This window comes from Choloepus didactylus, chromosome 4, assembly GCF_015220235.1.
Source record: "Choloepus didactylus isolate mChoDid1 chromosome 4, mChoDid1.pri, whole genome shotgun sequence".
Taxonomy (NCBI): domain Eukaryota; kingdom Metazoa; phylum Chordata; class Mammalia; order Pilosa; family Megalonychidae; genus Choloepus; species Choloepus didactylus.
Genome location: NC_051310.1, coordinates 17,267,425 through 17,283,982, shown reverse-complemented (window position 1 = coordinate 17,283,982; position 16,558 = coordinate 17,267,425). Strand labels below are relative to the sequence as shown.

The 16,558-nt window shown below is 37.9% G+C and overlaps 1 protein-coding gene and 1 long non-coding RNA gene across 3 annotated transcripts in view; one reads left to right on the top strand and one right to left on the bottom strand.

The window, feature by feature from the left end:
• RPS6KA5 (ribosomal protein S6 kinase A5) overlaps positions 1-16,558 on the bottom strand; it is a 231,590-nt gene that overhangs the window by 169,125 nt on the left and 45,907 nt on the right. The gene's annotated exons all lie outside the window — the stretch shown is intronic.
• Positions 1-16,558, top strand: part of LOC119531158 — a 100,439-nt gene that overhangs the window by 41,579 nt on the left and 42,302 nt on the right. The window contains exon 2 of the long non-coding RNA XR_005216236.1: positions 906-980. This is a non-coding gene — a long non-coding RNA (uncharacterized LOC119531158). The remainder of the gene's footprint in view (positions 1-905; positions 981-16,558) is intronic.

Below are 16,558 nucleotides of genomic sequence, written 5' to 3'. Positions count from 1 at the left end.
TTCCAACTGTGTATTTCCCATCAGAGTCTGTTTACTCTGTTCACTCTTAAATATCTTCAGTTAGTTGCTTTTTGTATTATGTCCAGACTTTGTAGTTGTTTTCTGCCAGGAAATCCTCCAATAGGGTCTTATTCTGACATTGACAAATGCAAAAGTCTTTCTATAGTCAACATTCTAATAGTTTCTATTTTAAGTAAAATAACTATTGCTTTAGCAAGTTCACCTAAAAAAAAAAAGTGATATGAATACAGACCCATCTCATGGATACTGAACGTAATATCCACATAATTCTTTCCTCTATAATATTTCTAAAAGGCAAAGTAAGTGATCACACATATAGTGGTATATTAACAGGGAACTCTACCATATTTAGAAGTGGGGAAGGAGTACTTGTTTATTATAAAGATTTTTAAAATTGTATTAACGATAAATCACATGAAGCAAATGATAAATATCATACTAGGTAGAATCCTAAGTGATGACAAACACATATTCAAGTATGTGGGTCCAGGTGGTTGTCATTTCCATCCTATTCTTCTGTCACTGTGATTAGAAGCCTTTGTACATGCAAGTCTCAAAATAAGCTACATTTCTCTTAATTAAATTGTTATTCTAAGAATAAGAATTGAAACTTCCCAGCAACAATGATAACATTTATTAGAACACACAAAATATTTATAGATTTTATTTGAAATAAGCATCAGCCAATTGCTGATATCTTCTGGGTTTGTGAGTCATTTGTGTGCTTTAGCAAAGTTGAAACTGTTGATCAGATGGTTTGGCACTACCTGCATGCCTGGGACAAACTGTACCAAAAATGGGGTCTGTATTATTCAGAGATAATTAGAATTGTCCATAATCTTTCTTCATACCTGAAAGTAGATGGTACTTTATTATGGTTGTAGGAGGAAAAGAATTTGTGCTGTTTTTCCTGTACCAGAGATGCCATGGCCCACTCCCCTTTCCAGTTCTCCCCAAAGGTAAGTTCAATCTAATTATTCAAGAGTTCAAAATTCTGAATGGGCACAATTAGAAGGAAGAATTACTGTGTTAAAAGATCAGTCTCCACACAAGTTCTCTATCTTTGTGTCTCAGACTTGTGGTATGGCTTGGCCCCCTGGGGCAGACTGGTCATTCTCTTGTAATTCTCCTCCCTTCCCTCAGTATACAGGGGGCTTAGCTAAATGGATTAGTGGCTTCTCTTGGAACTTGCTGTTCACTAGTTTGCCTCCATTTCAGCCCTTCTCAGTCACATATCTGAATATGTCAGTCAAAAGATTATGACTGGATGGGGTTGGAAGGGAAGTAGGAGGCTTTCCTTAGACCTTAAGCCTAAACTACATGCACCACCAGCTTTTACAGAAGAGTTCTGCACTGGTGTGTTGGAAGTTTACATGGCTCTTATTAAAGTGGTACTCTAATTCCCACTAGCCTTTTAGACAATTCCCTAATTACTCTATAGAGGGCAAAGAGAGTATATTGGCAGAGCAGAGTTTGGACATTTCTAGGTTTCTAGTTATAAGAGCATCAAAGTGGTACCAAAAATTCACCCTTAGCCCCTATAAATCATAACTAAAAGGAATAGACTCTTCCCATAGAAGCAATGTCTTATGAAAACTCTTTCTAGATATATAAAATAGAGAAGAATGTCAAAACTTTAAAAACTTAGACTACCAGCTATTCGATTGGTACGGAGCAGTATGACCGCATCAACTGCTACATCAACTGCTGCATCTGGCATCTATTCTAATGTCCACATCATTCAAGCTGTTAAACCTTAGTAAACTTAGACTAAAGCAATAAATATTTTAGATATTTTCAAGGTCTACTTTAGTACTATCTATATTGTTTAATCAGCTTAGACAGTTTCCTCTCATCAATAGCATTTATGGTTTCTACATTAACGCATCATTAAGTTTAATCATTCAGAAAAGGTTAAGTGTAAGCAGTTTTCATGCTTTCACAAAGCACTTTTAACTATTTTTTTCTTACTAAAAGATTAGAAACCATCTCATTGAAAACCCTGTACTTGCTGATTAGACTTAGTATCCTACCAAGCATGCTCCCTGGTAGGAAATCACTTTTAAGACTGAATTTAACTAATCCCTATACAAGAAGTCAACTGATAACTAAAATTTTTTGTAAATACTCAAATGAATTTCAAAATTTAAGTGATTCACTTTAGAAATAGTTTGAAGTATTAAGAGCTCTTTGGGGAAAATTCTCATATTACCCAATTCGTCCTTATACTATGTTTGGATTCCTTCAGCTCCTCCTATAATAAATGAACTCACACACATGGACATATGTTAATATAGCTAACATGGCTTTGTGCCGTATAGGACTGATGCAATTTTAAAAAACAATAAACTTAGACTGAAAAGATAATTGGCTTTCCCTCCAATTTAAAGAGCTTCATTGCTTTTTTCTTAGTCATACAATTAATTCATATTCACTGTGTTTTTTTTAAGATTAGACAACATAGATAGGCCTAAAGTAAATCTTGAAAATCTCCCATAACCCCACCACTTAAAGATTACTATTGTTAATCCTTGGCATATTCTTCCAGGATTTCAGCCACAAATCTATGACTAATATATGGCTTCTTAGCCCACCTTTCTAGCCAATTCTATTACCAAAAGTAATTTGAACCACATATTAACTATGATCAATTTTTTTAAAGTTCTAAGATGTTTACCTTGGAACTGCCCACTCTAATGAAGGAAAATAATCAGTAAAAACATACTTTTTATACTATTGCCATAGTTTCTGCTAAACTGCACAAAGGTAATTGCACAGAAAGTGTGCTGAAATCATCATTTGATTAAATTCAATGATTCACTCTTGTTAAAGCTAAGGAAAGGCTTAATTTAAAAGCACTTTCACAATTAAAGTAGAAATAAAGAAATAATAGTGCTGCTGGAGTCATTTCAAATAAATTTCTAACTAAAATATGACTAAGAGGCACACACCAGATATTGCTCACTGAATTAATCATTTATTAAAATTTTAATAAGATGTGAAAAATTTAATTACATATATAGGCTTGCAGAGTTTGTCATCATTACAGGGTATATAAAGCTAGTTAGAAAAGCTCCTTGAGACTATAGGTCTTCATTCACTCACTTAAACATTTTTGGGTGTCTTCTATATATGCTAGGCCCTGAGCTAGGTGTAGTAGGTCTTTAGTTAAGAAGCACAGGATTTCAATGGGCAAAAATGAAGGGGATGGCTGGGCTAAGCTAGACAAACAGTGGGAGCAAAGGTATAAATGGGAATGAGACTTCTTCTAGTAGCAGATAACAAGAGTATCCTAATTAGCTATAAAGGGTTTATGTAGAGAAAACAGTAAAAAAAAAAAAAAAAAAAAAAAAAAAAAAATTAAATAGGTGCATGGAACTAGCTGATTCAGACCCTGGAATACCAGGCTAATCAGTTTTAATTGAATCCATAGGCAACAATCATGCTTGACATGATGAAAGTAAGGGTCTAGGAAAATTATTCTGGCAGCACTGTGCTCTGTGGATGGAAGCAAGGAAAACACTAATGAGCTTTTTGCAATAAAGTAGGTGTTTGGAGACAAGCATCTGGTTTGAGAATAAGCAAAAATGAAGAGGAAAAGATGAACCCAAGAATCATTGTAATGTTCAGTTCAAGAAACATTCACTAAACACCACATCTTGGGAACTGACGTTATAAAAAGCAAACAAGACAGGTCCCTGTTTTCAAGGAAAATTTAATTGAACTTCTGTTTGTTTTTCCCCATTGGCCCTATATCTTAAATTGAAGTCTACTGAGAGTGGTAGACTTTCTGACAGAACAAGGAAGTTGAAAAAGTGTCTGGGTTTCAACACTAATTTTGAAGTGATGGTAGGACCACCCAAAAGGGTTGTGCTATAGGCAGCTCTAGAAAAGGAACTAAAGTTTTGCAGAAAGATCATACACAAAGTTATTAGGAAGGGGTAATGGCTAAAGCCTTAAGAAGAAAGCCCTTCAGGAGACTACTCAAAGAGATTACCTAGAGTGAAGAAGCAGGAAGAAAAAGAGACAGAGAAATGGTTAAGAAACATAACAGTGTATAGAATTCAAGGAACGATAGAATGTCAATAAAAAAGAGATTATCAAGGAAGTCAAATGTAGCAAGAAGGTGCAAAAGCATGATGACTGAGAAACTATAATTCAGCCAGGCTAGCATTGATTTTTTTAAAAGATCTGTTAGCAATGGAGGATGAGTACAAAAGCCGGATTCAGGAATATAATAAAGGAAGCAGTATTTTCTGTACTTTTTAAAGTTTAAAAGGGGGAATTTAAAAAAAATATAATAAAACAAATAGTTAAAAGAAAAAAAGTGAACTATTTGCATGATGACCTATCTTTAGCCCAGATGATCCCATAACTGCTGAAAGGGATCATGACCATGGAGATTACCTTATTCCCATTACGAATTCTGATGTCAAACAGAACTGGCTTGACCCAAGAGCTCATAGCCACAACTTGGGGAGCTAGAAAGTTCATCCCAGGATCAAAACAACAAACTAGGTGAAAGAACTATAATATTCTGGATCATCAAATTGCTCAATAATATCTTTGCAATCCAAATCACACCCAACCTTTTAAAGACAGTTTGAAACCCCTTTGTGGTAATTTCAATATAAAGAGCATCTTAACTGCCCACAATAAAAATCCAAGCCCCAACATAAAATTATAGAAATAAACAAGGACAGAGCCCCAAATATACACAGCAGGCTAAGAGTGTGAGGGTGGGAATGGAAAAACAAAGTAACACACTTAAAAGCAACAGATAAAAAAAATTCTGTTTAAGGAATGGAGTATTAAAGGAAGGGATAAAGGGAAAATGTGAAAGAATAACATGAAACTTTTTTCTAAATTAGAAGGTAGATGGGTGATATGGACAAGGGGATTATGGGAAAGACTAGAAAAAGTGGAGAAGGGCGGTGTGGTTCCTAAGGGAGCAGATTCTTCAAGACATGATAAAAACAGGATCCAGAGCAGAAGTGATCAGAGAGAAGGGTTAAAGTTTAAAGAGAAGGATAAGTATATGTTTAAGTGTCAAAGGTGGAAAAACAAAAGATTATATACCTTTTCTATTGGACACAAATGGTCTCTAAAGGCAGAACACTGAAGCAAGAGGAAGATACCTCAGAAATTGGCCTCACTAAAAAATTTATAAAAAGTATAATATGAGATCTATGCAAAGTCACCACAAGACATAAAAATCATTATAAGCAGGTAAGAACTTGAACTATCCTAATCAAAGAAAGTAGATATTTAAAGAATGGATCAGCAGACGATGAACAGAAGAAAATAAAAACTAAAACAAAGAATTCCAAATTGGGTGGTGTTTCTCGCATTGCTCAAGGGACAATCTAATCAGTCAATTCAAACATCAGGTCCCCAGAAAGGAACAGCAATATCATGAAGATGACCGTATCATGCTCTCAAACCTTGATGTCTTTAGCTATTAGAAAACTCAACCAACTCTCCTTTTATTCTAATTCAGAATTCACCAAGAAATATGATTTTAACTGGACACTCTTAAACACAAGGAAAGAATGCAGTAGTCAAGGAAATCAAAATGTTTTACTTACTTATTTTTCTCATATTTATCTGTCATTTGGATTTTATATATCAGTCTTTTCTGATTAGAGCTACAGCTGAGTCCCAGTTTAGATATACTATGTCCCCCAAAAGCCATATTGTTTAATGCAATCTGGGGGCAGACTGATTAATCTTTTTGATTAGGGTGTGACCTCTTGATTGTTTCCGTGGAGATCTGACCCTGCCCATTCAAGGTAAGTCTTGATTAGTTTACTGGAGTCCTTGAAAAGGGCCGGCCCAGACCCAGATACTCGCTGACGCTTTGAGATGCTAGCCAGAGTTTGCTCCAGAGAACCTAAGAGAGACAAGCCCAGAGACATTTTGGAGAAAGCCATTTTGAAACCAGAACCCCGGAGCAAAGGATCAGCAGACACCAGCCACGTGCCTTCCCAGCTGACAGAGGTTTTTCAGACACCATCAGCTGTTCTTCAGTGAAAGTATCCTCTTGTTGATGCCTTAGTTTGGACATTTTCATGGCCTTAAGAGTGTAAATTTGTAACCATGCCACTGTTAAAAAAAAAAAAAAAAAAAAAAGGCAGAAAAAGAGCCCAGACTTCAATTAGTGATATGAATGAAGCAGGTCTGGTTAAGACCAGGGCAAGCCAGGCCAAAGGGTAAAGGTTGAAACTGATTGGGTTTTAAAACTTCAACTCCCATATGAGACCAAGGGAATAGATATCTATTTGGTACAGGATCTAAATTTTCTAAATGGTACAACTGTACAGTCAATTTGTTCAAACACCACAATTGCATGGAAATCTGAATAGGAAGTGAGATACGGTAGGTTAGTATAGGCTGGAGTGAAATAGTGACACATCCCAGAGTAATTTGGGCAGATAATAAAAAATATATTTACAGCCTCCCCCTCCCCAGCCCTGAGGATCTGGGGGAAGGTGCGGATGTGTTGGACATCCTCACCTGGACTGGTGTTGATGTTGTCACAAACACTGGGACCGGCGGTTTGATGTGCTGAGCCCTCGATCATGGGACTTGCCCTTATGAAGCCCATTACCACAAAGGAGAGTCTAAACTTGCATGTAATGGTGCCTAGGAGTCTCCCCCTGAGTACCTCTTTGTTGCTCAGATGTGGCCCTCTTTCTCTCTAACTGAGACATCTTGACAGGTGAACTCGCTGCCCTCCCCCCTACGTGGGACCCGACTCCCAGGGGTGTAAATCTCCCTGGCAATGCAGAATATGACTCCCGGGGATGAATGTGGACCCGGCATCGTGGGACTGAGAGTATCTTCTTGACCAAAAGGGGGATGCAAAATGAGACGAAATAGTTTCAGTGGCTGAGAGATTTCAAATGGAGTCGAGAGGTCACTCTGGTGGACATTCTTATGCACTGTATAGATAACACCTCTTAGGCTTTAATGTAGTGGAATAGCTAGAAGTAAATACCTGAAACTACCAAACTCCAACCCAGCAGCCTGGACTCCTGAAGACAATTATATAATAATGTAGATTACAAGGGGTGACAGTGTGATTGTGAAGACCTTGTGGATCACACCCCCTTTATCTAGTGTATGGATGAGTAGAAAAATGGGGATAAAAACTAAAGGACAAATGGGGTGGGATGGGGGGGATGATTTGGGTGTTCTTTTTTCACTTTTATTTTTTATTCTTGTTCTGGTTCTTTCTGATGTAAGGAAAATGTTCAGAGATAGACTGTGGTGATGAACGCATAACTATGTTATCATACTGTGGACATTGAATTGTATACCATGGATAACTGTATGGTGTGTGAATGTATTTCAATAAAACTGAATTTAATTGAAAAAAAAAAGTGTAAATTTGTAACCAAATAAACCCCCTTTATAAAAACCATTCTGTTCCTGGTATTTTGCATAATGGTAGCATTACCAAACTGGAACAAGTTGTATGCATAAAATTAAGGCACAAAGAAAAGAACAAACAGCATAATGATCTAGCATTGAATCGAGTCACTTCTATCACGGAACATTCGAGTAACATCAATATATAAATGGCACTGTAGTAAGTATACTGTACCTTATCAATTTTCTGATTTTCTTCTCATCTCAGAAAAAAGAGAACAATTTAAAAAGCAACATTGTGAGATTTAGTTGTGAATGCAATCCAAGTCTAGAAACCTAAATCTTGTTGCAGCTGACAATGAAATAATTAAGCCATAATTTATTTAAAATCTCTGCTCTGCAGAACACAACCAACTTCTAAGAATTCAACACTGTCTACTCAAAAATGTGTTCAATTTTCAGATAATTAAGAGATATTTTTCTCTTTTAGACATTAGCTTGTCAATTCAAAAGAAAGAGCGAAACAAAGTCTGTCAACTTAATTTAAAAGTCCCTACTTGGCAATGATGACCCCTCCAAAGGAACAAGATAAAAATACAAAAACCATGAATGAAGAAACAAGACTTCAGACATACTGGACTTTTTAAAAAAGACTTTTAAAAAGGTGATCCTCAATATACTCAACAAGGTAAATGAAAACACATAGAAAGAACTAAAAGATGTAAGGAAAACAAAGAGATAGACATTTTAAAAAAGGAAATAAACAGAACTACTGGAGTTGAAGACCACAATAACTGAAATGAAAAATTCCTACATGGTTTCAACAGCAGATTGGAGTTAGCAGAAGAAAGAATCAGTGAACTCAAAGACAAGACACTTGAGTGATTCAACTGAGTAGCAGAAAGAGTTACAAATAGGAAAAAAGTCAACAGGGTCTAAGAAACCAGTGGGACACCATAAAGTGTACCAATATACACATTATGGGAAACTCAGAAGGAAGAGAGAAAGAGCAGAAGGAAAAAAGAATAGGAAAAAATTAAACAGAGTCTATGAAATTTGTGGTACATCATAAGGCCTACCAATATATGCATTACTGGGGTCACAGAAGAAGAAAGAGAAGGAATATACAAAGAAATAATGTCAGAAAACTTTCCAAATGTAACGAAAGACACGAATATACACAGTCAAGAATCCCAACAAACCAGAAAAAGGATAAACTCGAAGAGACAATATCCAGACACACAGCAGTCAAACTGTCAAATGCCACAGTCAAGGAAAGAGTTCTGAAAACTACAAAAAAGAGAAAAGCATCCTGGTATGCACAAGGGAATCCCAATAAGATTAAGTGTCAGTTTCTCATCAAAAGTCATGGCGGCAAGAAGGCAGTGTAACAAAATACTTAAAGGGCTGAAAGAAAACAACTGTCACTGTCTTTCAAAAATAAGAGACAGGAGATCATCTAAGATGGCAGCATAGAGAGGAGTGGAAGCTAGTTAGTTCCCCTGGAACAACTAATAAACAACCAGGAACAACTAGTAAATAATCTGGAATAACTGTGGGGGGACAAACGTGACCGTCCACTCATCATACACTAACCTGAATTGGGAGGAATGCCCGATTTCACAGCATAAACTCTGTAAGTAAAAACTGTGGATCCAAGCCAGGAGCCCCTTCCCCCCCATGGCCCGAGCTGCAAAGCCTCCTGGTGCTACACAACAGCTCTCTCTGAGGAAGTGAATACAGCTCAGCTGAGTTCCACATGGGGTTTTAATCAACAAGCGTGGACCACTTGATACAAGCTACGAATCCCCAACAAGCAGACAGAGGCTTTTGTGACAACTGACCTTGGAGAGCTGGAGAGTGGCTGCGGACTGGCCCTGAAGGGGGCTTTCTGTCCTTCTTTCGGCTCAGTGGAGAAAGCCTCCACCATTTTCAGTTCCCAGCGCTCTGACCCAGACAAGGGTGGAGATAGCACAGGCAGAGAGAGAATATTCAAATGCTAATGACCTCTCCCTAGGGGGTCTATCTTCCCTAAGAGGAAAGAGGTGGGGCCCAGCTCTACTACCCGCCTCCCATTCAGAACAAGACCCCAGAGTCTGGGGTAAAACAATGACGTGCTACACCTCCTTACAGCAGTTGGGAATGACAGGCTGACAGGCACCGCCTGCTGGGCAGAAAAGCACAGTGACCTGAGGCCTCACAGGGTGTACCAATTTTCTAACAAACACCCTCAGGGAAACTGGATAGTGAATAGTTCTTCCTTCTGGGACCAGTGTCTGTTTTGGTCTGGGAAAACCTAAGGAAACCGTGCCTAGACAACAGAAAACTACAACCTACACTAAGAAAAACGAAGTTATAGCCCAGTCAAAGGAACAAACTTATACTTCAACTGAGATACAGAAATCGAAACAACTAATACTAAGTCAATTCAAAAAGTTTAGGAAAGAGAAACTAAGATGGTGGCTAGCTGAGACAGGGCGAAAAGAAACGCCTCCGTGAAAAACACTAGCTAAAAACCAGAAAGTGACCTAGAATACCGGTTACAGCAATGCGCCAGCTGGATGAGGGCTCCTCGCTCCAGAGGGGCTGTATATACTTGGTGAAACCGGGAGTAGGCATTCCGAAATGAGTGAGTAAGCTGGCTGCAAGACGCACAGCCACGCGGCGGGCTGGGAAAGCCAGGGTTCAGCGTATGGAGACCAGCTGGCTCTTTAAAAAAAAAAAAAAAAAAAAAAAAAAGGAGCAGCTCCAGTAGCAATTGTGGGAACCACGCAGTAAAACACAGCAGGAGGGGGTTAGGCCGGCCTCTTGCTGTCTGGCCAGGAAGATAGCCCGCAGCAGATACCCTTGGGTTCGGGGGAACGGAGGAGACAGCTGGAAGCAGAAAGAAACCCCGCGGCTCACAGCTGGCCCCCGGAGGGCTGGATAAACTTCTGCCCGGGGCCGTGCCCACAGCCCACAGCCCCACCAGTTGTCCCGGAGCTGGGAAGGAGGAACTGTGTGAGGAGGTGGGGGCTGAGACGCCCCGCTCGGCCATTTTGCTTTGGGCTGGGAGTGCACCGCCGCACGGCCCGGCGGCCCAGGTCTTCCCTTGTGGGACGGTGCGCACTGGTGATGCAGCACAGCATTCCCTCGGCTGAGCTCCTGGAGGAACACGGCTGGGAGAGGGGATCCACTCAGAGAACCCAGGGATGCTACGCCAAGTCCGGTGGTTTATGGATCAGCGAGAGAGAGGTTCTGGGGCTGAACTGAAATGAAGGCTTAGACTCATGTGGCAGCCTTGAATCTCCGGGATCCTGGGGGATTTGAACATTAGAACTGCCCTTCCTCCCTGGCCACCCGTACACACGCCCCACATTCAGGGCAGACAGCTCCAGCAACACACCCAAACTGAGTTCTCCAACTGAACCCACAAGAATCATTTCCCCATACAACGCGGAAAAAAGGTTGAGAACTGACTTGAGGGTGACTCACAGACACCATCTGCTGGTTAGAGAAAGTGTACGTCACCAAACTGTGTTCCTGAAAAATTAGATCGATATCCCTTTTTCTTTACAACTTGAAAGAGCCCTATCAAGCAAAACAAATGCCAAGAGGCCAAAAACAACAGAAAATCTTAATGCATATGATAAAACCAGAAGATATGGAGAATCCAACTCCAAACACACAAACAAAAATATCGGAAGATACAGTTTACCTCACAAAATTAATCAAAGAACTACAATCGAGGAACGAAAACATGGCAAAGGATTTAAAGGACATCAAGAAGACCATGGCCCAGGATATAAGTGACATAAATAAGACCCTCGAAGAGCATAAAGAAGACATTGCAAGAGTAAATAAAAAAATAGAAGATCTTATGGAAATAAAAGAAACTGTTGCCCAAATTAAAAAGACTCTGGATATTCACAGTACAAGACTAGAGGAAGCTGAACAACATCTCTGTGTCCTAGAAGCCCACAGAACAGAAAATGAAAGAACAAAAGAAAGAATGGAGAAAAAAATCAAAAAAATCAAAATGGACCTCAGGGATATGATAGATAAAATAAAACGTCCAAACTTAAGACTCATTGGTGTCCCCGAAGGGGAAGAGAAGGCTAAAGGTCTAGAAAGAGTATTCAAAGAAATTGTTGGGGAAAACTTCCCAACCTTCTACACAATATAAATACACAAAGCATAAATGCCCAGCGAACTCAAATAGAATAAATCCAAATAAACCCACTCCAAGACATATTCTGATCAGACTGTCAAATACTGAAGAGAAGGAGCAAGTTCTGAAAGCACCAAGAGAAAAGCAATTCACCACATACAAAGGAAACAACATAGGATTAAGTAGTGACTACTCAGCAGCAACCATGGAGGCGAGAAAGCAATGGCATGACATATTTAAAATTCTGAGAGAGAAAAATTTCCAACCAAGAATACTTTATCCAGCAAAACTCTCCTTCAAATGTGAGGGAGAGCTTAAATTTTTCACAGACAAACAAATGCTGAGAGACTTTGCCAATGAAAGACCTGCCCTACTTCAGATTCTGAGAGGATCCCTGCTGGCGGAGAGACAGGGAAAGGAGAAAGAGATATAGAGAATTTTAACAGACATATGTAGTACCTTACATCCCAAATCACCAGGACACTCACTTTTCTCTAGTGATCACAGATCTTTCTCGAGAAGGGACCATAAGCTGGGACATAAAACAAGCCTCAAGAAATTTAAAAAAAAAATTGAATATACTCAAAGCACATCCTCCAACCACAATGGAATACAAATAGAAGTCAATAAATTTTTGAACTGTAATTCCACTAGTTACTTCCTACATGATATAAAATACACAAACTCTAAGCACAAATCAGTGGTTTTGAACTCAATGTAAAACATGTAATTTTAGACAACTACATAAAGGTGGGGGAATGAAGGAGTATAGGAACATAGTTTATGTGTCCTACTGAAGTGAAGATGGTATCAAAGAAAAACAAGAATGATATGGATTTAAGAGGTTAATTTTAAGCCCCACAGTAAACACAAAGAAATTATCAGAGAATATAACCATAGAGATGAAAAGTAGAGTTTGGGTTGAGAGAAATGGGGGAAGGAGCAATGGGGAGTTAAGAAATGAGTGTAGGGTTGCTGTTTGAGGTGAAGGGAAATTTCTAGTAATGGATGGTGGGAAAGAGCATTACAACATTCTAAATGTGATTAATCCCACTAATGAAAGGCTAGGGAGGGAGTGGAATGGGAAGATTTAGGCTGTATATATGTTTCCACAACTGAAAAAAAAAAAAAGTCTAACTAGATGACAATTGAATGCTAAGGATGAACTTGGATGGAACAGGAGGATAGAGGACAGGTGGCTCAAAGGGACACAGTTGAGACATAAGGAAGAGGAAATACAGAATGTAAGCTTTGTATCATTGTTGAATCTATTGTACTTCTTAGCTGCGCTTAATGGGATTGCATGAAAGAATGTTCTTGTTCATGGGAAGTGTATACGTGAATTATAGTGAATGCTCAAGGATGCGTGCAGCTAACTCTCATATGTTCAGACGACAGAGCAATAGATGATGGATGATAGATAAGGAGGGAGGGAAAGAAATAGTGATGTGACAGCAAGTTAAAGTTGGTGGATTGAGCTATCGGGGGAGGCAGGTCAGGGTATGATGGAATTCTGTGCATGGTGCTAGTATTGTTTTTACAACTGTTCATATAACTTTGAATTTATTTCAAAATAAAAAAAAAGTTTAGGAAAGATATGGCAAAAGAGATGAACTATATAATGAAAACACTGGGTATACATAAGGTAGAAACTGAAAGTTCGGAAAAACAACTGGCAGAATCTATGGAAATGAAAGGCACAACACAAGAAATGAAAGACACAATGGAAACATACAACAGCAGATCTCAAGAGGCAGAAGAAAACACTCAGGAAATGGAGAACAAGACACTTGAAAGCCTACACACAAAAGAACAGATAGAGAAAAGAACGGAAAAATATGAGCAACATCTCCAGGAACTTAAGGACAAAATGAAAAGCAGGAAAGTACATGTTATTGGTGTCCCAGAAAGAGAAGAGAAGGGAAAAGGGGCAGAAGCAACAAGAAAGGAAATAATCAATGAAAATTTCCCATCTCTTATGAAAGACATAAAATTACAGATCCAAGAAGGACAGCGTACCCCAAACAGAATAGATCTGAATAGGCCTATGCCAAGAAACTTAATAATCAGATTATCAAATGTCAAAGATCAAGAGAGAATCTTGAAAGCAGCAAGAGAAAAGTGATCCATCACATACAAAGGAAACTTGATAAGACTATGTGTGGATTTCTCAATAGAAACCATGGAGGCAAGAAGGAAGTGGAGTGATATATTTAAGATACTGAAAGAGAAAAACCACCAACCAAGAATCCCATATCCGGCAAAACTATCCTTCAAATATGAGGGAGAGCTTAAAATATTCTCACACAAGCAGACAATGACAGAGTTTGTGAACAAGATACCTGCTCTACAGGAAACACTAAAGGAAGCACTGCAGACAGAAAGTAGAGACAGGAGTGAGGTTTGGAAAACAATTTTGGGAGATAGTAGCACAGCAATGTAAGTACACTGAACAAAGATGACTGTGAGTATGGTTGAAAGAGGAAAGTTGAGACCATTTGGGACACCGGAACAAAGGACGAGGGATACAGACTGGGACTGCGTAACTCAGGGAAACCTCGGGTGCTCAATGATTTTAATAAAAGGTACAAATATGTTTTTACATGAGGTAGAACAAATGAATGTCAACATTGCAAGGTGTTAAAAATAGAGTGGGATTGGGGGGAAATACAATCATTGCAAACCAGAGACTATAATTAATGGAAATATTATATTATGCTTCCTTTAATATAACAAAGGCAATATACCAAAGCTAAATGCATATGGGGGGGGAGGGTATGGGACTCCTGGCATTGGTGATGTTGTCTAACTCTATTCTACTTTAGGTTAATGCTGTCTTTCCTTTTGTTGCTTTGTAGCTGCCATTTTCTCTCTCTCTCTCTCTCTTTTCTTTTTCTTTTGTCTCTCTGCCTTCTTTGACTCTTCCTCCATCTTTGTGGAAGAAATGGAGATGTCCTTATATAGACAATGGTGATGGTGCTGAATACATAAGTAAGTGACTATACAGGAAACCAACGACTGCTTACTTAGGACAGAATGTATGGTTTGTGAACAAAACCATCTTAAAAGAAATGGGCTGATGAAGAAAACTTGAGGGCACTATACTGAGTGAAATAAGACACATAAAGGCAAATATTGCAGGGTCTCACTGATATGAACTAATTATAATATGTAAACTCATAGACATGAAATATAAGTTACCAGGATATAGAATGAGGCTAAAGAATGGGGAGCAGTTGCTTATTAAGAGCAGAATATTCAACTAGGGTGAACTTAAATGGTTGGAAATGGACAGGGGTAATGGTAACACGTTGTGAGAATAACTAACAGTGTTGAAAGGTGTGTGAAGCTGGCGGAAAGGTTAAGCTCAGAGTCATGTATGTCACCAGAAGGAAAGTTGGAGGTTAAAAGATGGAATGTATAAAATGGTGAATCTTGTGGTGGACAATGTCTGTGATTAACTGTACAAATATTAGAAATCTCTCACGAACTAGAACAAATGTATGACACTATAAGTTAATAATAGAGAGGCATATATGAAAAATATATATACCTATTGCAAACTATATACTATAGTTAGTAGTATTTTAACATTCTTTCATCAACAGTAACAAATATACTATACCAAAACTATGAATCAGTAATGGAGGGGGGGGTGGTTAGGGAAATGGGAGGATTTGAGTTTCCTTTTTTTGTCTTTATTTCTTTTCTGGAGTAATGAAAATGTTCTAAAAATTGAAAAAAAATTAATTGTGGTGATAGATGCACAGCTATATGATGGTACCATGGGCAACTGATTGTACACTTTAGATCTTTGGATAGTTGTATGGTATGTGACCAATCTCAAGAAATATATATATATATATATAAATATAAAAGGGAGAGATTAAGACATTCCCATATGAACAAAAATTGAGGAAGTTCATCACCACTAAACCTGTCCTCCAAACAATGCTAAAGGGAGTTCTTTAAGACAAAAAGGAAAGGACACTTGACAGTGGATTAAAGCAGCATAGAGAAATAAAAAATACAGGTAACTATAAATACCAGTACTACTGAAGTGTAGTTTTTGGTATGTAACTCCAATTTTTACTTCTTACAGGTTCTAAAATACAAATGCATTAAAAGTGATGATAAATCTTTGCTACCTGGACATACAAAACATAAAGATATAATTTTTAAAAAGTGAAACAAAAAGATTAGGGATGGAGAGGTATAGGAACAGTGTGTGTAAGGGGTATAGGAACAGTGTTAAGTGTATGCTACTGAAATTAAGTTGGTATCAAATCAAACGTGATTGTTATAGATTTGGGATGTTAAATTTAAGAACCATGGTAACTACAAAGAAAGTACATGAAAAAATACATAAAGAAATGAGAAGGGACTCAAAATGATATACTACAAAAAAAATCACAGTATGAAAGAAAGTACGCAACGAAGGAAGAACTGAGGAGCAAAAAAGGTATAAAACTTACAACATCCAAACAGCAAAATGGCATGAGAAAGTCTAATGAGAAATATTGTTATTATGAATGTAAATGGATTAAACTTTCCAGTCAAAAGACAAAGAATGGCATAATGCATAAAAAAGTGTGACCCAACTATATATTCTTTACAAGAGATGCATTTTAAATTCAAAAACACAAGTGGGTTGAAAGTGAAAAAATAGAAAAATATATATACCATGTAAATAATAACTAAAAGAGGTAAGGTAGATGTACCAATATCAAATAAAATGGACTCTACATCCTGATAAAAGAGTCAATTCAACAAGATCTAATAATTATAAATATATATTCATCTAATATGAAAGCTCCAAAATATTTGATGCAAATATTACCAGACTTCCAGGGAGAAATAGGCACTTCTACGTCAGTAATAGAAAAAAATACACTACATTCACTAAGGGAGACAATATCTAGATAGACTATCAATAAGGAAATAAGAGGACTTGAATAATACTCTAAACCAACTAGACCTAAAAGACATATATAAAACCCTCACCCAATAGCA